This window comes from Cricetulus griseus (assembly GCF_003668045.3).
Source record: "Cricetulus griseus strain 17A/GY chromosome 1 unlocalized genomic scaffold, alternate assembly CriGri-PICRH-1.0 chr1_1, whole genome shotgun sequence".
Classification (NCBI taxonomy): Eukaryota; Metazoa; Chordata; class Mammalia; order Rodentia; family Cricetidae; genus Cricetulus; species Cricetulus griseus.
In genome coordinates, this window is record NW_023276807.1 from 144,896,403 (window position 1) to 144,921,662 (window position 25,260).

Sequence of the window (25,260 nt, forward strand, 5' to 3'; positions counted from 1 at the left end):
AATATTATTTGAAGTCAAATCTATTATGGAATTAAAATATGCAAAAGCTTTTCAAATTATAAATTTATAGATTTTGTATTATCAGTGTTTAATGACAATGTGCTGTATTTTAATATATAAAAGCTATTGTTAAGATTGCAAAAATTTGGACTATGTTGCTTTCAGTACTCCATTTGGGGTAAAAATTTCCATTTTACTATGAATATCCACAAATTTTAAAGATTGTTCTTCTGGAAACTATTCAAAGCATATTTCAACAGAAAATATTTCTTTCTATTCATTGTTGTGTGTAGAGTTAATAAGCCATGCAATGTTTTCCATTTAAATGAATAACTGAGTGCCATCTAGGCTGGGTCCTCTGTATTATCCAAATCCTGACATAGTAGTTAGTAATCATTAGCTTTTTATTTATCTTTAATTAATCATTTAGGATTGATATGGAAAATAAGGTGGGAAATATATTAGTCTGCATTGCAGATGCAACAGAGTGGAGAAGGCACAACTAAATATTTAATGTAAGAAAAACAAAAGGATTCTGAAAGAAACTGGGACAATTTATACTTTCCTCAATGAACACTCCTTGGACATATTAGAAATCAAGTAGTTAATATTAAGACCATGTATAGATTTTACTACATTGACTTTTATTTTTTACTTTTTAACATCTTTGGTTTTGTTTTATTTTTGATTAGACAAGGTCTTACTCCATAAATGTGGATGGTCTAGAATTATATGTCAATCAGAGTAGTCTATGACTTGCAGTCATCATTCATCATCAGCTTGCAGGACTTTGAGATTACAAGTGTTTGCAGGTTTTTCTAGAGTGCATCTTTGAAGTAGAAGAATCATTATGCCACTAACAGATAATTTGAACTAACTTTGTAAAAAACCGAAGAGCATTAAAACGGGTTTGGTTAACATAGGCTTACAAATGGTTCATAGTTCAAGTCTTCTGGAGGATCCAAACTCAGTTTCTATCACTCTTGTGGGGTGGCTCACAAATATATGTAACTCTACTTCCAGGGAATCTGATACTTTTGCATGGACTCTACAGACATGATTAAACCTGCTCATGTACACATGTACATAAATAAAAATAAAAGTACATACATTTTTTGAAACACAACCTACTAAGAAACAAATATTCAACTATTAAAGTAGTGAATCTTGTACATAATTCCCAGCTATTGTAATTAGTAAGCCTTGGTTTGAAACATCATCCATAACATAAAACTCTTTGTGATGTGCTCCTGTTTAATTTGATTGCATGATCTCTACAATTATTTACAAAATTATTATGACTCAAATGTTGAAGTTAAACTATTTTAAATATTGAGTGGCAGAGACAGTAATATTATAACATGTTCTCGAAGTTTGGTAATTCTCTGTCTCTCTGTCTCTGTCTCTCTCTCTCTCTCTTTCTTTCTCCTCTCCTCCTTCTTCTCTTATTCCTTGCCTCCTAATTTCTTGGTAAATGGGAATAAAATAAAAATACTTATTAATATACATTTATTCTGAATGTTTATGTAATATAAGCTACATTGATAAAATGCCAAAAGAAATATAGACAAAAGTAATATTTAGTTCAGCTATCATAATAGCAGAAGATAAGTATATATTATTTGCATACATATAATGCAGTTTTTTAAAATGAATACCAATTCATAAAAATATAAATGTTTTATGAAAAGAGGAAGTACTCACAGTTTTATATCTAGGCACATAGTCTTAATCTAAGAATGAAATAAAAATTCTTTCTACAGTCATGCTACTTTATTGTTCCTGCTTTAATTTTACTTAACATATTGTTAGCATCTAAGAACTTATCTTACACAGAATGTCATTGCTATGTCCTGTTCTGTATCCCAGTTTAAATACTTCATTGCTACATACTATAAATACTAGGGAGCACATTAACAATGCTATAAGTGATATGCTATTGGGCTGTGTGAAGGAAAAATGCCTGGAGTGCATTATACCTTTAAAGATCATTTGTTAAAAGAATGCACAATCACTTTGGCAAAATAATGTCTTCTGATTTCACATCCTTTCTTCCAGGAGGTCTTCAGAGGAAAGTACCCTGTCCTCTGTCATTGCTTTCAAAGCTGACCAAGATGCTCTTCCTTATGTCAACTGAACCCCCCAGTGTTATCATCAAGTTCATTCCCTTCATTTGTCCTTCTTAGAGAATCCATTAAAAAGTCCTTCTTTAAAGACTGCAAAGGGGAGTCTTTACTTGTAAAATTGACCCAATTACACAAATTTCTTAAAGAAGGTATTTGAGCCATAAGTTCAAGAATGAATATTCTCAAAGAAAAGAGTCCAAAGTATTAAAAGGTAAACTCCATTTTAGCCTGCAGATGTCTTGTCTTACACAAAACCTGACAATTGCAGGTTTGAGCAGCTTATTATATAGTTATTGCTGCCTCTTCAATAACTCATTTTGATATTTTGTAATTTGCCAAAGTGTGCCTTTGTGATCCCACAGGCTCTTAACTACTTTGTAATGAGTGTGTATGAACAGATGGAAAATGTTTTCAATTTCACAGAAAACCACTAATGGCTGTCACCAGCTATTAGGAAGGCTCAGGAGGCGCCGTTTTCCAAGGAAGGGTGTTGTCATGAAACTCTTCATTTTTTTAATGAAATGTTTGCTCATTTATACCTAGATTGTAATTTTAGACTTCACAAGTCTAAACATATTAGAGCTATAGCTGGAAATTGTTCAGTGCTAAATAGCCTGGAAATCTAATGTCTAAAATCTCACCTGAAAATGTTAGTGCCGAACTGGGTCACTTTATTAGAACAATGTGAATTGTTATGAAAACAGTTTTACCAAAGGAGCAGACAGACATATTTAAATAAAAGTGTTAAGTGGATCTTTAAGCTTTGGTGATGATTCCTATTTCAAAATAAAAAATGGCTATGCCTTTTCTTAAACTGTATCCCAAGCAAATAAACCTTCTCAAAGAAAACACATCATAATATTGATCATAGAGAGGCAGTCTGCAAGGCATCCTGTATTTGATGTCAAATATACTGTGAGACAAACAGGTATATTTCTGGTCTAATTATTTTAGGTCACTGTTATCCTCCATTTTCCTTAATGAAGCTCTTCAAAAGTAAATACAGTGACATTTGTATGAAGGTTTATGGACCTATCATTTATTTAAGGATCTATCAGGAGAAAAAAATATATGTATATTATGAAAGAACAATTGCTTTCTCACAAAGAAAATTCTGTTAGTTAGGGTGGCTTTATGATTTCATGTGTTTCATAATCAGAAAATGCATTTTTATTAGAGACTTTCATTTTCTATAAGACAGGTGGCCAAATACCATTCAAATTGCCAACAATTATACAATTTTTAGAATTATGAACATCATGTGAATAGTTATAAATAAGATTGTTGACAGACACATGTGCCCTTTAATAGCATGTTTTAGTAGAGAAAACTGTATAAAATTTATGGGATTTGGGAATCTGTCAAGGACATACTTACTGGCTGTTGTTCATGTTGTTCAATTTAGACAGACCATTGCACAGTGGTGCTTCAGGTGACATACTGCATGGTAGCATCAGTGTTTATAGGAAGGACAAAGAGAAAAAAGTACTTTAAAAAGTAAAACTACTCTAGAGTAGTTTGTTTAAAATTATTTTTGCATTATGATTTAATTATTTGGGTAAAAAATCTAAAACAAGATACATTTCATAAGAAAACCACCTAATTATCTAATACCAATCAGTCTTACCTGTCATACACAAACAAGCCAAACATACAGAATGAGTCCATTATATTTTAGGAATATGTATGCACATATATACAAATATAGATGCATGTAACAAAAATTAATGAAAAAGAGGTTATAAATTAGAGAGAGAGGAAGGAGCCTTATATGGTAGGGCTTGAAGGTAGGAAAGGGAGGCAAGAAATATAATTATAATTTCAAAACTTAAAGTATAAAAATTAAAATGAATATTATACATATTTTATTTATAATTACCCTGGATTAGGATTCTTAACTTTTCTTTCTGCATTTTAGAAACTGACTTCATTATTCTTTAGTTTATAGTGATATACTCAATATTCCATATAAATCGCATATATATATCACAGTGCTTTGCCATTTTGTTTATAGAAATAAGGTTTTCAATATAAGCACATTTATTATTTATAATATGTTGAATTTTGTCTCCATATAGTATTTCTAACTACTTCATCATATAGGATAAAACAGAAATGATAGAGAAAATGTCCAAATATATCACAGCAAAGCTTTGGAATAATTTAACATCATCTAATAAGCATCATTGTGATTTTTAAATAGGTTGAAAACATTCATAGAAATCATATCATTTTGGTATGTTATGTGAGGAGAAGCCAGGATATGAAGACACTAACCAATTTCTCACCAGAAACAATGCAATGAAGAAGACAATAGCACAATGTTCTTAAGTACCCATCTCTATCATTGTCTTTCCTTGGGACACCAAGGTTATTGTTCTAAAAATAGGCAGTAGCCAAGAGAAATATATTTAAGTTACACAGTAAATAGGGTTTGCCAATATAAGATCAGGAACAAGTTATTTCTAGAAACAAAAAAAATGGGATTACTAAACTGTCACCAAGTCTATTATGAGTTATTTAAAAGATTATCCCTACATTTTTCTTACTTCAGTGCATTTATCAAAATAAAACAAGAATAAAATTAGAATAAAGCAAAAAATATAACAAACTTGTGATAGTTTAAGAGAGTTACATATAATATCCAATCAAAGAAAAATAGATATTCAAAAAATTAACAAAGAAAATGGTTCAGAATCACATAATTCACATCAAAATGACATTAATTCTTTGGCTTTGATAAAATTTCTGGTAATGATAGAGAAATGATTAAAAGACTAAGACTATCCAGAATATTTCAATAACTAAATGCTATTCTGAGTGTGATACCTTGTTAAAAGTTTGGATGGATAGAAAAAACAACAACAAAAAGAATACCCCACAAGTCCAAAATGTTTTTATACAGTTTATCATACTCAAAATCATTACTTGAGTGACATTTAGCAAAATAAACAAGAGAAAAATGCGGATGAAGCAAAAGATATAAAAAACTTGGAATAGTTTAAGAGAGTCATCTATGAGAGGCAATGAAGAGAAATAGGTATTTCAAAATTATGCTAGGACGAAGCTCTGGGTTAGGAATCCTTACTCTGATCTTTTCATATGGTAAGAACAGAAACTATGCTATATTTGCAGGATTAGAAAATCTAGCTTTTTAGGAGTAGAAGATGTTTGGAATTTGCATACTATATCCATTAACTAAATAGTATATTCAATGAAAATTGAATTGATTACACTCAGATAGTGGTTGGTTACTGCCACATTGTTTGTGTCACTATTACACAAATACATCTTTCAGTCAGGCAATCATTTTAAATTGCAGGGTTTATAACTGGGTTGTGTTTACCTTTTATTCTCATGTAGTATACAGAGTACCTTCATATCATGAACATTGGTCAATAGGGGTAAAGGCTCTAGGTAGTCACCAGTTTGTCCTCCATGTTCAATGAGTTATATAAGCAGTTCTTAAGCAATAGAATCTTGGCATTAGTTTATGTAGCACAAATGATAGCCTTGGCGATAACCTGGGCTGTTTGGGAATTTCCATTGGGCTTTTTAGCCAAACACTCAATTGGACCTAACCCATTCCGAGTACCAGAATTTTTGTTTAGTCATGGGAGATGTCTAGTTGGGGATTTTTATCCCTCTACCTTATTTGGTGATTCCAATTTAGATTTCTTTCAATATTTATTTTAAAAGATTCTACTATATACATTTCCACATGACTCATCAAATAGTTGTTAGATTTAACTGTCCCTCCCTGTTTTCCCTCCTTTCCCTCCTCCTTTTGTTCCCCTCTCAGTTTGAGCTTCTCATCCCAGCCTTCACAAGAGAAGTTTTAAAACTTTAATTTATTAATATTGAAGTTTAAAGTGATTTGCCAGCCATTAGATTAACATTTACCATGTCTATAATGCTTTATACCAATACATGTAACCGACTCCAGCTAAATCACTAGTTACAGTTACTCCCCTTCTCTCCTCTAGACACCCAGTTATTTTTATGGTTAGTAGAATATATAAAAGCATTTTTATTCATTATAAATGTATGTGCTAAATTTATGTCCTTAATAGATATGCATACAACCCCTTTCATCTACTTTTCTCCTTTTTATTATTCTCATACTTTTATGACTTTTGCACAAAAATACTATCTAAGGTAAACTTAGTAAACTGTGTGTGTGTTTGTTGCTATTTAATATGAAATTTTCTTTACCTATTTAATCAGTTACAGTTACAATATGTATTCCATAAGGTAAGTGATTGTTTTGCCTGTGCTATCATTTCTTCTTAAGTATTCTTTATGGTGTATGGTATGCTATAGGTGTTCCAAAAATATATTTGGGGACTGAATTTCACTTCAGTAACATTTTAAGCAATTAACTACCAATAGAGCTGACATAAAGGAATCCTGTCAGAAAAATTTAATGTACCTCTTTTATATTATTTTTAAATTTAATTAAAATATTATTATATTATCTCCATTCTTATAACTCATTACTCCATTTTTCTTTTTCCTCCCCTTATTTTTTTCATTCCTTCTCTTAAATATATGGCCTAGTTTTTAAATTACTCTGGAGACACACACACACACACACACACACACACACACACACACACCACACACACACACACACACACACACACACAAACCCATTCAATAGGTTTATTTTTTGACCAGAATTAAGGTCATAGTGTAGTTTTTGTTGTGTTTCAGAATTATTTTGACAGTTGTATGTAAACATCATTTGTTTTTAAATTATCTTCCTTTAAACTATCAAATGGCTGTTAAAGCCCATTCTCCATAGAGAGATACTGTCTCTCAGAATACACAAACGGGGGGGGGGCGGAGGTGAAGCTAGCCCCACCCCAAATGATGTGACAGACTGAACACCCATGGAAGGCCTCACCCTCCTGGGGAACAGTATGGGGATGGAATTAGGGGTCAGTGGGGGCATGGGAGAATGGGAGTGAGAAGGAACTGGGATCGATATGTAAAATAAGATTTTTTCTAATTTAAATAAAAAATAATTTCTACAATATCAGTATGTTTGATTTCATTTACTTCTCAGAAAAACATTTTATATAGTTGAGAAACATATTTAGAATGTAATTTTGGAATTACACATTAGAAAGATTTTTTTTCTGAAAGTTAAGTCAAAATGCCACCCCTCTTATGTATACTGACATTTATACTGACATCCCTAGACTAAGCCTAATCCTGATTCAGTGAGTAAACAAGCTATTGACTTTTAGAGAAATGGTACATTAACTGATCTGTAAATTTTCTCTTGGCTATAAAGGTCCTGGAAGGCTTGTGTTCTTGAAGGAGGTAACAGTTTTTGAATATCAGGAGAAAGCAATTTTTATTGTTAATTATTTCAAATATCACAAAAAGAAAGCAATACTTATGTTAGCAGTCATTTTTAACATGTAGCTCATGCCATGTATGAATACAAATGTCTGTTCATGATTTTCAAAGCTTTTCTCAGGCTCCCTATCTACTTACTGAGGTATACTTTCTTTTTGTCATGAAATTTATGACATGTTTACATTAGAAGAATTTTCTCAAACGAGGATTAGGTGAAGAAAATAAACACAACTTGTTCTCTCCTCTACTCCAGCATCAGCTAACATATTGCTGACTATACATATATTTTTTCTCCCAGAGAAAAAGACTTACCTTGGCTGAAATTATTGTCCACAGTCATGTTCATTTTCCTGAAATCAAACAACCGGACTTCATTTTTCTTCATTATGTACTATTTTTAACAGAAAAATCTGGGGACTTGTATTTTAAAATAATCAACTGATACTTTCTTTGTCTGAGAAATACTTTCACTGAGACCACATTGGATCATCTAGGCCTTAATGCAGGACTCTTCACATCATCAGATTTATTTCCTAACAATACAATTATATTAGATAATATATCTCTAAAGCAAATCCAAGTTTCCCTACATAACACAATTATCATTCTTCCTTTCTTAGACTTGGAAACCTGAATTTAGCTGGGTGGTTTTTTGTTTGTTTGTTTCTTTCTTTCCATGAGGTCACCATAAATTATAATGTGGTGGTGGTCTCTATGAGTTAAAGAATGGTTAGGCAACTAAAACCCATGAAAATTACGAGGGGCTTTTGGCCTTTACACTATCGGTCTGTCCTTATAACTGTTTTCTTCCAGAATCTGAGTGGCTGTGGTGAGGTACAGGGAGAGGAGACATGCTACATGACCTGTTTATGGGATATTTGTAGTATTAGAAGGCTTAACTTCTTCTAGGTAGTTAGTAATAGTGAGTTACAGGATACAGTAATCGGGAATTGGAGAATACTGGAGATCATCTTGGAGAAAACACATAGTGATTAAATGTTGTCTCATTATTGGTAAATATTATCTCTATAACTGAAGTAGTACCTCAATTTCTCTTCCTTTTTTGTTGGCTCCTCCAGCATTGCCCAGGCTATGCTTGAGCTTTGGAGCTCCAGTGAGCTCATTTCCGCCCACTTGCATGTGCTAAATGCTAAAATTACAATGCAGTCCACCCCACTTTCCATTTCAAATACTATATTTGCTTCATTCTCTTCACTCTTGCTATAATTGAAATTACAATTATGTTATATATTGTCTTCATGTACCATTTATCCATTTCTTTCTTTTTCCTTATCCTTCCTTTCAATTTCCATTATAATTTATAATGTCTACTTTTCTATATTATGACAAAAATTCCACTACTTATTTTGAATAAACAAGATAAGATGTTAAACCTACCAACTGAAGTAGAGCATTAATGATGGTTATTTTAAATATATAACCTACATTTAGCTCTATCTCTTCTTGTTCCCTATGAATCTGTTCATAATTTTGCAGTTTTGATCAATGTATTTAGCTTTAGAATTTAAATGTACAGTTATCTCTATGTATACTCATTTCTTCATCTTTTAATATTTTGATTCTGTTTCACTGTAGAACATGTTGTATTTCCATGATGGTGACTACTTGTACAAAATTAATGCTGTATCTATATAATTCTGTTGCCACTGTGAAATTAAGATGAACTGAATTTCATACAAGGAGACAGATAATGAACATATGGCAACTTAGTTCCTACTCTTCAATGCCCAATTTGGTTTTTCTTGTCAGGACAAAACATTTCAGAGTTTCATCTTAAAGTCTGGAATACATATATCTGCCCTCATACTTGCAAGATTATCTCCACTACAAGTTTATCTCCTTTCTATGATTATGCTACTTAAATTTTCCAAATATATTCCTATGCATGTAGATTTTGGGCTTATGAGTAACTACATTAAAAATGTTTTATCTCTTCTTTTTTTCCTTCCTCTGAATTTTGTTTGTAAAACTTGTAACATCTTTGTTACACTTCCTTGCCAACTGTTTGAATGCCACAAACTCCCAATCTCTGCTGTATCCTTATTTTATCTTTCAAGACATAAAAATTATCAATTACTAAAAATTGGAAGAAAGGATAATGTTAGCACTCACATTCTGTGTGATGTGTTTCAGAATTTCGCATTTAATTTCTGATTCTTTCAATAATTGCTTTTATATTTTAAAAAGGTTTTATGGTTGTTACTATGTGATATTTCATGTACCAGTTATACTAATTTGATATAAAACAGAACTTACAAAGTATATCACATTATATTATACATATTTGATAATGATATATGTTCATGGACACATAATCCACTGTCATTGAATTTAATAACACTGACACATATTCATATGCATAGTTTTGTGAATTGCAGCAAGCCAAAGAGGAGATATACTGGACCAGCAGAGCACCATGATATCATCTGGGCAAAGACCGAAATATTTTATTGGAAGTGGAAAATTAGTTTGTTTAGCTACTGCCACACTTGTTGACCCCAGGCTACAAAATAGCTAGTTAAATTCTGTTTTGTTTTGTCTGTGTGTTTCTTTTAAGAAGTTTTACTTGAAACTATGAAAACCCAGAGCAGAAATATTTTCCCAATGGCTTGATGGATAATTGTTATTAAATGCTAGAAGTTAAAATTATATCTATATGTATATATAGATTATAGATATAGATACATATGTGTGTGTGTTTGTGCATGTGTATGTAACTCTAAATGACTTAATAAAATTGTGTGATTTTATTTGTAATTATTTGAATAGTTTTATTTTATTCTAATAACTTAAAGAAAAATACATCCTTTTATACTTACTATATAAGTAAGAATACCATAAGGCTTAAGAAAATGAAGGCAAACACAAGAAGGTAGAAGTGCATTTTAAGAAAGCTACATTTAACTGAATAGCGTTAGAAACAAAGTGAACTTTGAGATCTGGGTCATTAGTGGTCTGCTGCTAAAAACTTGAGAACAGAAATGAGGCTCACTTGTTTTTAATCTTCAAAACATAACAATTCTAAATATCCACTCTTTCATTTGCTATAGACAGCAGTCAGTGGCTACTCTAAACATATGGAATCTCTCAGCTGTGGAAAACAATCACTAAAACTTTTCTCTCTCCACTTTTTTTTTGTCCCAAAGCAAGCAAAGAGTAGCAAGACATTTACTGTCCTCGGGCTTAACATTTTTCATCTTATTCCCAGAGATCAACCTCCTGGACAACACAAGACCAGATTCTGCTGTTGCTAATGATTGCTGTCAAACATTCAGCCTGCTGATGATTGTCTTTCCCTTGTCATGTGGAACACCACATGAGAAGATGAGTGGGACAAGGCTAGTCACTAATTGGCACTATTCTGCCATAAGACATGTAGAGTCAGCAAAGCTGGTGCCTCTGGATTTTCACTATTTATCTATGTTCTTTGGGGAGATGACACAGTTAATTTTAACTGTTTTCACATTTAGTAAAATGAGTAAATAAATAAATAATCCTCAATTGTAACTTCAATAAATAAGGTGATCTACTGGTTCCCTCAGTTGAACTGCTCCTAACACAGGCAACACCAAGTGACTGGTTGTATCTAGTCACTCATACTTCCCACACAACTTTGATTCTTTGCCTTTTCACTTTGATTTTATTACTCTGTTTGTATTGCAGGTTTCAAGATTGTTGTGACAGGTTAGCAAAATCTCTACAGCAGATTCAGACCACATAGTATTATATCTTATGATCCAAGAGAAATAGAATGTATCTCTTGCTATCTCTTTAAATAATACAGTTTACTCTTTCCCATTGACTTAAATTACTTTTTATTAGCCAAGTAGGTGTGCTTCAGGCGGTCAATTTCACTTATTGTAGGTAGCAAAAGTGGGTGTACCCTGTGAACATCAATGGGATTTCGAAAGATTTATGTGCAGGCAGAACTGAAACTGAAGAAGTAGTGAACACATCCATCATCTCTTAAGGCTATGTGTTCTCATACGTAGGGGTTCTGTCTGATGAGTGGCACTTACATATTTATCATAGAACTTTAGGTTCATTTACTTTCTGCAGCAAAGGTAAATCAATTCCATAAGGAAAAATCAGGGAAAATGATTAGTGGGGATTGAAAATAGACTTCTATGAAGATCTGTGATTTTTCTAAGTTGAATCTTGGAGAAGCAAGAAAAAGCTCATGGTTGACACTTAAAGATACAGCATACAAAAATGCAAACAGATTTTTTAAAGTAGATTGGTGGGGTTATCAGGTAAAGACTACAGTAAGGTGACACTTTTTTTATGGGCTTCAGATATCTTAGCAGTCTTAGGTTTGGAGTAGGTAGGAAATAGTGGCTTGTTAAGCCTAACATTGTGCAGGATAATGTCTACTAGACATAAAAGTTAAAGTAATAACTATTAATTAATCCAAGAGAGCAGAAGATACTTTTACCATTTCATCAATATCTCATGTTGCCATAATCACTGTGTTCTAGTGAGCATGGTCAAGCAGTCTATTGGATCTTTAATAGAGATACAACTTTTACAAATAACATAGGCCCACATCACCAAAAGTAGGCTTCCTCTCAATAATACTCAAAGATCAAACATAACACAGGTCATTCCGATAAAGAAGCTGCTAATCCCTTAACATACTTGGTATCAGCACCATTCATCTAGAAAGCTCAATTACGGGATAAATCAAGCTGTTAGAAATTATTGTTTTGTGGTTTTTAGCTATGACACCTTCTGGCTGTTATCTTAAATTTTCTCAATTAATATTATTTAGGCTATGGGAGATTATCAAATTTAAGTCCATGAGAATTCCACAGTGTTGAAATGTTACAGAATTGATTTAGGAAAGTAAGGACAATGAGGTCATCACTTTTATCACACAAGGACAGGCTGTAAATGTTTATATTCGCATGTACATATGTTTGAATTACTACATATATGGCTATATATGTGTATGTATCTGGATATTATACCCAAATTATACTTCCATATGCAAGAGTGTTAAATTCATTTCAAAATATTTTAATGTGAATAAAATCAATATTAAATATGTGAAGCATCATGTTTTGATTTAGATATATTGGTAGTCATAGGAATGACTCAGAATCAAATAAAGATTTGGTCCTTAACACTTGAGCTCTTGTTACAACTGTTTTTATTCTTGTAGGGTCCCACTTTCTAACTAATTGGTAGATGGTTCCCTCTTTTGATAGGCAATGGGAACTCTTCACAATTCAAAGGTGTCTTGTTTTCTGACAATTTTAAAGTATTTATTCTACAGGATAAACTTATTCTGATTTTGTTACAAAAATGTAGTATGTGTGTGACCCATGCATGTGTTTAGACTTGTATAGAGGTGTGAAAGCAAGATAAGGTTTTCACATACACTCCTTCATCACTCTCCACAATATTCCCTTAAAATTATTTCTCATTAAACATGGAACTTGCTACATTTTCCTAGCTAGGCTTTTCTAACAAGCTCCAGAATATCTCCTGTTGCCATTGTTTTGATTCCACTGATGGAGTGCTAGTGTTACAGAATGCATGACAAACCCTAATTTTGTTTGTTTGCACTAGTTCTTCATATCTACCTCATGATAATATAGAAAATCCTTTTTCCCATTTGAACAAATCTCCAATTCCCCTCTTTTATTTAAAAAAAAAACTCTTTTACATTTGCTTAAGATGATTAGTGATTGTAGGGAGCTGCAGAAAACCGCACCCAAAAGATGGCGCCGGTTTCCGCCTTCCGCCAGCCCGACGGCGAGCGCTCTCTGTGGTAAACAACTCCAAATATGGTAAAGGTCATGTATCCTCTTAATTCTGCTTGGAGACAACCTATCCTGGTGCGCCACGTAGGGTTAGGTGATTGGTAGATGTAGACTATGTCAAGCCCCGTCTCCCTCGGCCCGGGGCCGCTGCCATTATACATTGTACAAAACAAAGAGGTTCCCGATTAAACTGTGTTTAAAAAAGATTCCTCGGTGTGGCGTCTTTCTTGCTGGTCAAGGATGGACGCCACAAGTGATATGATGCATCTTCTCTTTATAAACATATTCATGCTAAAATAAATTAATTCAAATCAGAGATTCAATAAATAGTATTAGATTTCTCTAATTACATTTACTGAGGATAGGTATGGGGTTTAAGACATTTGAACCCTCTCCTCTCATCATTTATACTTTTAATAATTCAGCAACCTCAATAAGGCTTTGAAGAATACCTTCTTTGAAGCTGCTGAATATTCTCTTAAAAGGAGGTTTCTTGTTTAAAGCTCAGGAGGTTGGTCATAAGTGGTGCAGAGGTGAAGCAAAAATTAAATTTTATATATATTAATCCACAAATTTGAAAACATCTTATAGAGAGATTCTATGTTTATTTACATTTATATTTTGGCTCTTTAACTTAGGGAGTAGCAGTTCAATTACAACATGAAAATTAAGAAAACATGAAATTATACTCATCACCACTCACTAGAAGTGTTTTTGACAAAGAATGACAGGCACACTAAGTTATGAGTATAAAGAGAAATATTTAGAAGAGAGTTTCACAGCATATCCATTCAGGAAACTGCCAATGATACAGTATTTGCACTCTTCAGCCTTTGCCTTTAGGGATGTCTGCATTAGCAATCATGAGCTTGATTCCATGGAAGAAACTTGAAATCTAATCGTTAAGCTGTGGATTACGTTCAGAAGACCTAAATCACTATTGCAGCAAATAGGGCATATTATCTGGTCAGTACTGTAAAATGCAGGGGCCACAATTCAGACTAATTCAGTCAAAATAATGACTTTTTTCCAACATCAATTTGCATAGCACTTCCCACTCCTATTCAAACTAGCTAGCAATAAAACCAATGGTAATCCTCAATGATAGGCTAGCTTTCAGTTCAGTTACAGGTTCATTTCTCTATGACCTACAATTAAAGGTGTGCTGATGTCAGCAATAATATCTTGCCACCTTGTTCTGGTTGACAACAAATAGTTATAGAAATAATATCATATCACTGGCCTGATTGTTTAGGAGACATTTAAGGCCTCACTGACCAAACACTTCTTGACATATATTATATGTCTGGCACTAGATTTCACATTTTGTAACCCATATCTTCTTAGAACAATATTATAGCCTGAATCTTTATTATTATTTCATTTTCATTTATTTTAAATTAGCTTACTAGTATTAGATTTTCATAGAAGTTTTCAAACATCCTTCCTTTTGGTTATCCCTCCCACATCCTCCACTCTCTCATTTTCCCATTTCATGCCCACTTAAACATTTCATCCACAGTATTTCCTCTCAAAGCTTTAATATCACTTGTGCTATAATAATAGCCCCCTCTAATGTCTTCCTCCTGCACAAATAATGCATGAAAGTGATTAAAAGAATGACTTTGAATTCTAAGTCCTAAATAGGACATTATGTCACCCTTTCAAGGTTCAGACAACAAATCAGAGAGGATGCATTAAATATGGAAGAGCCAGAGGATGTGGAGAAGTGCAGTGAAACACTTTGTTTTGGACATGAGAGGGCTATTTAACTTATGAACTTACAATAGTTGTAGTATCTGCATAAGATCTGCATGAGACTGGGCTTGTCAGCCATCCATTCTAGGTAGGATAAGGGCTAATGGGGCCTCACCTCTGAGTGAGGACCTACAGGCAGTTAATGGTTATGAAGGAAGAAGTGTCATGGTCCTTAATTGTGTAACCTCTGGTAAGTTGACCCTATCAAATAAATAACTTCCATAGATAGTCATGCAAAATATCTGATTCAATGCAGTGGTACTTACAACCACACACACACACACACACACACACACACACACACACACACACACACACAGACATGCACAACGTGACATGAAAATTTTAGTGGGATTTATTATGAAGTGGAAGGGAGATATGAATAAAAATTGGGATGATTATGATTAAAATACAAACACATCAAGATGACTTGACTTGAAAGGGGACTTGTTAGAAAGTAGAAGGGAGATATAAAGAACAATGTGGATGATTATGATCAAAGATACACACACACACACACACACACACACACACTTGAAACAGGAAGCAGTACATTTAAGACAAACCCATAAAATTAAAGAAGAGAATTTTGATAACTATCATGTTGAATAGGTTGAGTTTTGAAAAGTAGTCTCACAATATAATAAAGGAAGAAAACATTTCTCGTGACAGCCTGACAATAATTCATCACTCTGTATTGTCTCTGCTAATGAATCTTTCATCGTTGAAAAATTTTGAGCACCAAGTCTGTGCCAGATTCAATTTTAGGCCCTAGAAATCAATTACATACATTATGAAAATAAATCAATAACTTGTCTTTAAGAGAGCTTAAATTCTAGGTAGCAGGGATAGAAATGAACCAGTGAGGGTATAAACACATGATATTCTGAGCAAAGTCAGATTGGGAGTTGGATTAATTTCATGATTATTATACACTAGATATGATCTTATTTTTTTATAAATTCAAGGAATGGAAGGGATGAACAGAAATTTCTTTCCACTCTCTGAAGCAACTTAGTCTACTGAATAAATCTGACTATAAGAAGATTAATCAACATATATATATATATATATATATATATACATATATATATATAATGATTATTACTGGAGTGAATATATAATAACAAACAAAATGAAAATTACAAGCTTATATACCATCTTCACTGGGGAGAGTATTGGTAATATATGCAATTTAATATAAGTATAAGCTATCTATAGGGGACAGGTTTGAGTTTGAAGATCAGGTCATATACTAGGATACATTTCTTTTTGTCTTTGTGTTGTTTGGTGTGTTATTAATTCCTGTTACTCTACTCCCCAGTTTAATGGCACTGTAGAGAAAGAATCACACTCTTTCTGAAGAGACTCTTTTTAGTCAGATGAGTAAACTCCAAGATGTTCAATGTAAGTCCCACACTGGGCTTAAGGATAGGAAAAAGAATCAATCAAGAGACAGTGAGCAGTAGACAGGCCCGCAGGAGGGCTATGATTCTGTTCAGCATTTCAAGGGACATATGTTGGGGTATCTCTAAGTCCCCAAAGATAAAAGTGTCCTGCTGTAGAGAGCTGACAATAATAAATAGAAAAGCAAGAAAGATTAAAAAGAAAACAGAAAATAACTTTGCAGAATAGCAGGAACTGAGTGTTGAAATTTATGACATTCTACCCACTCGAATTCTTAGGTTGGTTATGATGATTGAGAGGAAGATAGGAGAATAGATCAGCCAGCATTTATCCACACAACCAGGGACAAAGTTGGAATATAGATTAGATGTTAGACCCATCTTGACTTCTTATTGCTAAATTTTGAATTCAGGTATAGTTTTACAAGGTCAAAGGAATTGTAAATGAAAGAATTGAGTATTCTTTCAGAAGAGTGCAATCCAATGAAGAAACACAATGAAAGTCACCTACATAATTTTAAAAAGCTGTATATATCCATTGAAATTGACTTAAATAATTTAGTTATTTACCTTAATATTTTCCACAAATTGTATTGATTCAACACACAATTGCTATAAAAATTATTGGTAAAGTATAATAGAATTATGTATAAACTCTTATTTATGTGTGTTTATGAGTCTTTGAGTACATGCGAGGTGTGGGGTTAGGAGTGTGTGTCAGATCTAATGGTGTATAAAGGACAGAAACCACCAGATGCTCCTTCTGGCAGCTGAATAAGGGTGTTCTGGAACAGCAGCAAGCTCCCTTAAGCAGTGAGCCATCTCTCAGCCCTTCACACTTTACTTGCTATACTTTATACTACTAAGTCTTCAAAATCCTGGATTTTCATTTCTACTTATGCACAGCTCATCATGGGCTAGTGATACTTTGCTTATGATGTAGCTAACATAGTACAGAGAACATTTGCTCTTTTTACTTCAGTTTCTTCTGCATGTAAGGTCTCCATCTTAAAGATCCTAAGAAGAGGAAATAGAAGAGTTCTGGGTGGACTGGGTTCAGGTGGGGATGGGAACATGAGGGGATCAGGTTGCAGAGAGAACAGAGGGGGAGAGTACTGAAAGGGATAACTGGAAAGAGGAGGTATTTGGGGGACAGGTGGAAACCTGGTGCAAGGGAAACTCCCATAATCTACAAGGATGACCTCAGCTAATACTCATAGCAGAAGTGGATTTGTAGCCTGTGATCTCCTGTGATCAGATTGGTGACTGTCCCAATTGTTACCAGAGAGCCTTCATCTAGTGGCTGATGGAAACCAATGCATCGACTCACAGTCAAACACTAAGCCAAACTCAGGGAATCCTGCTGAAGAAACAGGGGAAGGATTCTAGGAGCCAGAGGGGTCTAGGACATCACAAGAAGACAGGGACACAGAAAAACAACTAACATGGGCCCATAAGAACTAAGAGCCTAAACCAACAACCCAGGAGCCTGCATGGGAACAACCTAGGCCTACATATGTGTGGCAGTTGTGTAACTTGATCTAATTGCAAGACTAACAATGGGTGCAGGGTCTTACCCTAGCATTTTGGCTGGCTCTTGGGAGCCTATTCCTCCTACTGTGTTGCCTTGTTCAACCTTATTACAAGGGGAGGCACTTAGTCTAACCACAACTTAACATGCCATGCTTTCTTGATACCCATGGGAGGCCTGTACCTATCTGAACAGAAACAGAGGAGGAATTGATTGAGGGAGGGTGGGCAGAGGGGAGGAGAGGGGAAGGAATGGGAGGAAAGGAGAAAGGGGAAACTGTGGTCAGGATTAACTAAATAGTTAAAAAAAAAGAATTAATCCATTAGGATTTCAATGTCTGTGATAGTTTAACAATGCAGCTTACCATTTGGGGGCTTCCCAACTTGTTATATTAAACGTCAGATTAAATTTTATCAACAGATGATCAGATTTTGTTAGTCATCAAGCAAGAGGGATTTTGGAAGGGACAAATTCTTATTTAAAAGTGTCTCTGACTAGCCCATTTGCTTTTCTTTTTTTCTTTCTTTTTTTTTTTTTTTTTTTTTTGGTTTTTCGAGACAAGGTTTCTCTGTGCAGCTTTGGAGCCTATCCTGGCATTCACTCTGGAGACTAGGCTGGCCTCGAACTCATGATCCCAGCCTCCCGAGTGCTGGGATTAAAGGTGTGCGCCACCAACTCCCGGCTTAAAATGTGTAGCCCATTCTGGCCTCGAACTCGTGATCCTCCTGCCTCCTTCAGCAAATCCTACAGGCGTGAGCCACCACAACCGACAAATGGTTTCTTTTCTTTTCTTTTCTTTCTTTTTTTTTTTTTTGGTTATTTTTTGAGACACGGTTTCTCTGTGGCTTGGAGGCTGTCCTGGAACTAGCTCTTGTAGACCAGGCTGGTCTCCAACACACAGAGATCCACCTGCCTCTGCTTCCCCAATGCTGGGATTAAATGCGTGTGCCACCAACGCCCAGCTGCTTTTCTTTCATTCAGACAAAAGAAAAATGTTAAAATTGACCAGTCTGAGAAGCATTTCTTTCTGCTATTTGAACAATTTGATTTTGTGTTCCATGACATGGAGGTGAGCACACTACCCAATATGTCCATTATTTCTTCATGAGCCAAGCTTTAAGCTGAGCAGCATATTTGGAATGTACTGATTAACTGAACATACTCAGGAATAGGTCCTCATGGCTGGTTTTGGTTTTCATTCATCGTGCATTATATCTGTTGCCTTCAATAGAGGTTGTAGACATTTTTAATATGGACAGATTGGAGCTATATCTGAAGTAGTGCAACAGAAATTTGTGAATTTGTAAGCCTCTGCCTGCTAATTGCTGTAAAACTAATTGTTAAAGAATAAAGGGTTAAAAGTTGTCCTTCCCCCTACCCACCCCTCTCTTTCATTTTTATTTCTGTCCCAATAAGAATGTGAAGGTCAGGATGAAATGTTCCCAAACTTTCAGAAATTACAAAGTACCAAACAAACTAGAAAGTGTTTTTCTCCTTGCTCTTGGGTTTCATTGTGTTTCAGAATCATTGTAACTGCCAACTTGCTGAGCTGAATGTATTTTAAGTCCAAAAGGCAAAAGGTGAGTGCTCATGAGTGACCTGCTTGTCCAAAACACTGAGCAGGTTTTTTTTTTTTTTTCTAGAGTGACAGTTTTATGATATTTCTTGTCCTTACAGTCAACTCAGGAGTTTTCTTGCTGTGACTCTCCAGAGCCTTGGTCACAGATAGTGCTCAAATGCGCAGTCATTAAATATAATTCGATTTTCTTTAGTCACCCCAGAGTCCAGAGCTAATCTGTAAAGCAGGATTATAGGTGTACACAGAGTCAGTACAGGAAATAGAATCATTAAGCTTCTATTTTATATCATTTCAATGGCAATTTAGCTATTTCCATACTTATGAAGATGATAAAAATTGTTTCTCTAATGCCAGGCACAGCATCAAGATATTCAAAATGAAAAGTTTGATGTGATATAAAATAAAATAAGTTGTATAATACTTTGCAATCATAATCTATTGTTAATTTTAATTTTGAACTTTTTGTAAATGAATATTTATTTGTAACAATAAGAAGGCATTTCATGCTTCTGTACCATATCCTATCTTTGGTTAAGGCCAGTTAAATTTAAAGATTTGGTCATCATCTGCATAACAGTTTTCATTTATACAAGTTGAAGAGAATAGTATGTCTGCCCAGAAAATAAACTAAAAATTGGATCATTCAAACGAGAAAGCAATATGCTATTACCGTTACTTTATAGTGATGTTGGAAGGAATATTCAGTTCCTATAAGTAAAATTATTGAACTCTTATTTACATTAATTTTTATGGTTTTATCAAGATTCTGACCATGAAAAAAGTGATCTGTTAAATAATTATGTATTTTTTCGTAAAATACTGGATTTTGAATTTTTTTTATCTTAATCCAATTTTAGTCCACATATTTTTCACTTAAATATAGGGATTAAAGAATCAAGATTCAAAGTAGATTACTGATGGTTATAGTTTCCATTAAAATATTTATTTAATTGTAATTTTATTTTTCATTTAAGTTGTTGATTCAAAAACTATATTCTTCTAAACTATTTATCTGCATTTTTCTTTCAATTGATTATAATTAATTTTCTCTTAATGTATTTACTTCTTTGGTGTTACAATTCATAGGAGGTTATGGAGTTAGTGTTTGTTATGATAGAAATTTGGTATCACTTTCAAAACTGTGTTAAAAGCGGTTTTAATTTTTATTAGTTAATCCTTTACCTTTTTATAATATAAAGAAAATGTAAGACTACGCATAAGATTTAAAAATAAGGCAACACTATGAAGATTCAAGTTCGCAAACATGTAGAGGTCTAGCCAATAGTAGAGGTTTTCACGAGCGATCAAGCTTTATTAGAGAGCCATTGACCACTTGATCTAAATTCAAAATGAGTTTTCGAAGGACTCGAGGATCATTTCTATTAGTCATAGGTGTATTAGCCAGATTTTTGTCTGTAACACCAACAATTGTCATGGGCTAGGTAAGTATTGTATCCTTCAGATCCATCCAAGTTATTATTTGTGCCTATTTTGGACAATTCTTTGTTTGCTTTCTGTTACTCCACTATTATGAAAACATGATCATATTGTATATGGCTACAGGTTCTTGGGACTGGACAATTTTTAATTTAGTTCTATATCCTCTCTCTTTTTTTCAACTTTTTTAATTTGAATAAGAAACAGGATTGTTCCACATGACAATTCCAGCTCCCCTCTCCCACCCGTCCTCCCCCCCAACTAAAACCCTATCTATCACATATCCTTTCTGCTCCCCCTGGATGGTGAGGTCCTCCGTAGGGTGTCACCAGTGTCTATTGTATCCTTTGGGATAGGGCCTAGGCCTACCCGACTCAGGAAGCATTCCCCTATATGGAATGGGCTGCTAAAGTCCACACCTATGCAAGGGACAAGTACTGAACACCCACAGGAGGTCCCATAGATTTCCGAGGTCTCCTCACAGAAACCCATGTTCCTGGGGTCTGGATCAGTCCCATGCTAGTATCCAAGCCATCAGTCTGGGGAACAAGAGTTCCCCGATGTTCAGGTCAGCTATTCCTATGGGCCCCAACAGCCTGGTCCGGACCCCTGTGCCCCCCACTCTACTCTCTTTCTCTGACTAATGTCAATTGGCATGTGTTTGGGTTCACACTCCCTTTCTCTTTTATTCTTTTCTGCTACCGGGTTTCATTCACTAAACTGATTTTCAGTTCTGATTTTATCATCTGTTCAGTTATTATGTTTTTCAAATTTATGATTCTTTCTACATTTTAAAATCATTAATTATTTTCCTATTTGTTTCAAGCATGTTTGCAATTAACTTACTGAAGCATTGTGATAAGTAATTCCTTAAACTTCTTTTATGTACTTCTGACATTTAGTCATTTTTATATTGGTGTACCTTGACTATATGTTTTTGAGAAATCACAATTGTCCTGGTTATAGTGCTGGCTGATTTTTATTTTATTGTATTTATTTATGTATAATGTTATGGACATAACTTCATAATATATTTATATCATTTAATACACACAAATATAATAGATCCTAGGATATATATATATATATATACATATATATATATATATATATATATATATATATCAGATGATTAAGTTTCAAATTAAAACATTTCTTTAAATGTAACTTTAAACAACTAGAAGAAACCATCCTGATTGAGGTAACCCAGTCACAAAAAGACAAACATGGTATGTACTCACTCATATATGAATTTAGGAAATAGAGAAAAGGATTACCAGCATACAATCCTCTTCACCAAAGAAATTAGGAAACATGAAGGACTCTAGGGGATAAATGCATGGACCCCAGGAATGGGAAGGGGCAGGATCTCCTGAGCTAATTGGGAGCATGAGGGTAGGGGAGAGGGAGCTGCCAGAATGAGAGCAGGAGAAGAGGAGAGGAGAGGTGGAAATGGAGGAGCAGAAATATTGAGTTGGGGCAAGAATAGAGGAAAGCAGGACGAGAGGCACCATATTAGAAGGACCCATTTTAGGTCCCTGGAGAGATCTGGCACTAGGGAGATTTCCAGAGACCTACAAGGATGACACGAACTGACAATCCAGGTAATGTTGGAGAGGATAACCTAAACATCCTTCCCCTAAAATGAGATTGATGACTACTTTTTTTGTGCCATCCTAGAGCCCTCATCCAGCATCTGATGGAAGCAGAGGCAGATACCCACAGCTATACATTGAAATGAACTCTGGAACTTAGTTGCAGAGAGGGAGGAATGAAGAGCTAAGGGGTCGGTACCAGGCTGGTGAAACCCACAGAAACAACTGACCTGAACAAGGGGGAGCACATCGACCCCAGATGCTGTCTGGGAGGCCAGTACAGGACTGATCCCCTGAACATGGATGTCAAGGAGGAGACCTCTGCACTCTAGGGGCCCCTGGTGGTGGATTAGTATTTTTCCCTGGTGCAAGAAGGGACTTTGAGAGCCCATCCCACGTGAAGGGATGCACTCTTGCCCTGGATACATGTGGAAGGGCTTAGGCCCAGCCCAGGAAGATGTGGTGGATTTTGCAGAGCCCCTGTGGAGGGCCTTAACCTACTTGGGGAGTGGAGAGTGGAGGGGGTGGGGGGTAGGTCAGGGGGGTGTAGGAGGGGTGTGGGTATAGGGAGGGAGAGAGAGAAGGGATTGACATTTGAAACAAGCTTTTTCCTAATTTGAACTAATAAAAATTGTAAAAAAATAGCTGCTTAGCCTCAAAATAAAATGCTGTTTTAAGGCAAAAAAAAAAAAAAGAATGTTGCTAATTTCCTGTATGCATTCTTGTTTGTATGAAATTAATCCCCCCCCCCAAAAATGTAACTTTTTTCTTTTTTTGTTCAGGCTTGAATACAGTGTTTATTTTTCTATAATACATGTCACTAATATTCAATGATTTTTTGACATAAGCAGACATTGTAGAAAAAAACTCAAAATAAGCAACCAATGTCTTAATTTTACATACTAATCCCTGTTCCCTCTCCCTACCGTCTTCCAGTTGTAGAGAGGAACGAGCAATAATATGAACTAAAGGGTCAATATCATGTTGGGGAGACCCTCGGAAACAGCTGACCTGATCAAGTTTGGAGCTCACTGACTCCAGACTGACAGCTGGGGAACCTGCATATGACTAATGTAGGCCCCCTGAATGTGGACAACAGTTCCAGGGCTTGGGCAGTTCACGGGGACTCTGACAGTGGAACCAGTATTTATCCCTAGTGTGTTCACTGGCATTTTAGAACCCATTCCCAATGGAGGGATACCTTGCTCAGCATAGATACAAGGGGGAGGGCCGTGGTCCTGACCCAAATGATGTGATAGATTTTGATGTCTTCCCATGGGAGGCCACAACTTCTTTGAGGATTGGATGGGGCATGTGATGGCAAGATGATGGGGACAGTGGAAGGACAGGAGGGAGAGTAAATTTATTTCTAATTGGAGTTGTGATTTTTAAAATCTCTTTACATCAGCAGGCAATTGCTCAGAATTTAGTATGAAAGGTTCAATAGGGGTGAATATTCAGTTATCAGCTTTGCCTAGAGAAAATAGACACTATAACTACTTTTTTTTTTGAGCTCCTAGTTGAAACTCTTGCTATGTCACATTCACTTATTGCCAGTAAAAGCTAAGAAATAACTTAGAAGCTTGTTCCTGTAAAGTGGGATACTAATTCAGGTCTCCACTGATGTCCAGACTTTGATAAAAACAGAAATAAAGGATCTCCTGTACCACTGCGTTGCTGCCCCATAGGGATTGATCTTAGTTTGTCACTGGACACCAGTGACATGGAGGAAGGATAGGAACTGAGTTCATGAGAGCTTCCCTGTGCATGTTCTTATTATTGCAGGGAGGAAGTGTATGCTCTGTGTCATGCAGTTTTCTCACTAGTAATTGGGTAGAAAAACAGTCATGATGGGTCTCACTAATATTTGTTCCCTGAGTCTGTGGCTTTTTGTGGGTTGGGGCAGAGCTTTTCACTAGGCCCTGATTATAGGGGCAACATCATGTAGAGTACTGACTGGCAGTTCTTCTATGAGCATGTCCAGGAATAAGTACTGTAAAGTTTAGTTAGAAGCTAAAATCTCATATCTACTCCCTACTCCCACACTAGGAATGTATCCTTGTAAACAAATTTAAGCACCACTTGATAGTGTTGTGTAGGAAATTGGAAACCAGCTTCCTGATTGTGTGCATTGATACTTCTCTGTTCATGGAATTGGAGACCTGTCTCTTTATGCCACATAGAGTATCAAAGAGGTATTACTATACTAAGGGAATTTTGACATTGCAGCCCATGTTTTACCTTCCCCATGTCTGTAATGTAATTTAATAGGACATCTTGTGGGTGATTCTGTTATGTTCCTCTGTAAAAATAGATTTTCAGCTGTAAGTTTGCTAGTCAACTGACATCAAAAGCAAAGTCATCTTTGTGTGTCTAATCTTATTATAGGAACCCTTTTAAAGTAAGGACCTTTCCTGGTTCTGAGGAGAGCAGGCATTGGAAATAGTCACAGTAATGCAACATAGTATGTATCTGTAACTTTACAGACAGCTGGCAAGGTTCACACACTGCAGAGCAGCCTCTAACTATCCAGTACATCCTCATTAGTATCCAGAAAGAAAATATGAATTCATCTATATAAAGACACAGATATGAGTTATTCCAACAGAAAGTTATTGTATTCAAAATCCACAAAGAACCATCGTCAACAACACGTGGTTTGCCACATT